General features: G+C 63.4%; 1 protein-coding gene across 1 annotated transcript in view; it reads right to left on the reverse strand.

Moving 5' to 3' along the window:
• The window catches only part of NAA10 (N-alpha-acetyltransferase 10, NatA catalytic subunit), a 136,594-nt gene that overhangs the window by 125,983 nt on the left and 9,841 nt on the right, over positions 1–770 (reverse strand). The window lies entirely within an intron of this gene.

Genomic DNA, 770 nt, shown 5'->3' on the forward strand with positions numbered 1-770 from the left:
CCACCCCACCGGTGGGGCCAACGGCCAGAGCAAGCTGGCTGGGCGCTGACAAAGGAAAGGGACTGAGGAAGTTTGGCTGTTTTCGGTCCCCAGTTTCCACTCGCCAGCACCCACCCAGAGGGCGCCCCACCCCCACCTCCTGGCAGAGAGAGCCACGCCTAGGGCCCCCACACGGCTGGCTTTTGACACCTTATCGCTGGTTGATTTGGCAACCCTGCTTTCCCCACTAAAGCAAAGAACCGCCTGAATGACACGCTTAAGCAACCTGCTACAAACACTTGTGCCACCCACTGGGCACCCGGGCGGGCACGGGGGCTACTGGGTCATAGTTCACCGCCCGGGCTTCTGGCCAACGGGTCGCCCACTTACTAACCTCCGCCCGGGTACCCAGGGAAGGCCATTAATCGATTTCTCCATTCCGCACAATGTTGGTTACATACCCAGTCCGTGCCAGGCACGTTCTAGATGCGGAGACAGGGTGCGAGGGCCCTCACAGAGCCAGGATGGAAAAGCAGGTGCAGGCCACAAGTGGCCACACACGTACTAGAATGTCCAGGAGCAGGGGGTGCTGAGGAGGCCAACCCAGCGAGGTGAGAGCGGAGCTGGAGGTGAGGGCAGGGAGGGGTCCTTCCACACGAGGCGGGCCAGGAGCTGAAGGAAGTGACAGAGGGCCACGGGGCACGTGCAGAAGGGTGTTCGGGCCCACGCAACAGTGGAGGCTGCTGGAGCCAGTGTGGCCGGGGCGAGCTGCCCCCGGGGTGGACGGGAGC

Source organism: Crocuta crocuta, unplaced genomic scaffold (assembly GCF_008692635.1).
Source record: "Crocuta crocuta isolate KB4526 unplaced genomic scaffold, BGI_CrCroc_1.0 scaffold978, whole genome shotgun sequence".
In the NCBI taxonomy this organism is placed as follows: domain Eukaryota; kingdom Metazoa; phylum Chordata; class Mammalia; order Carnivora; family Hyaenidae; genus Crocuta; species Crocuta crocuta.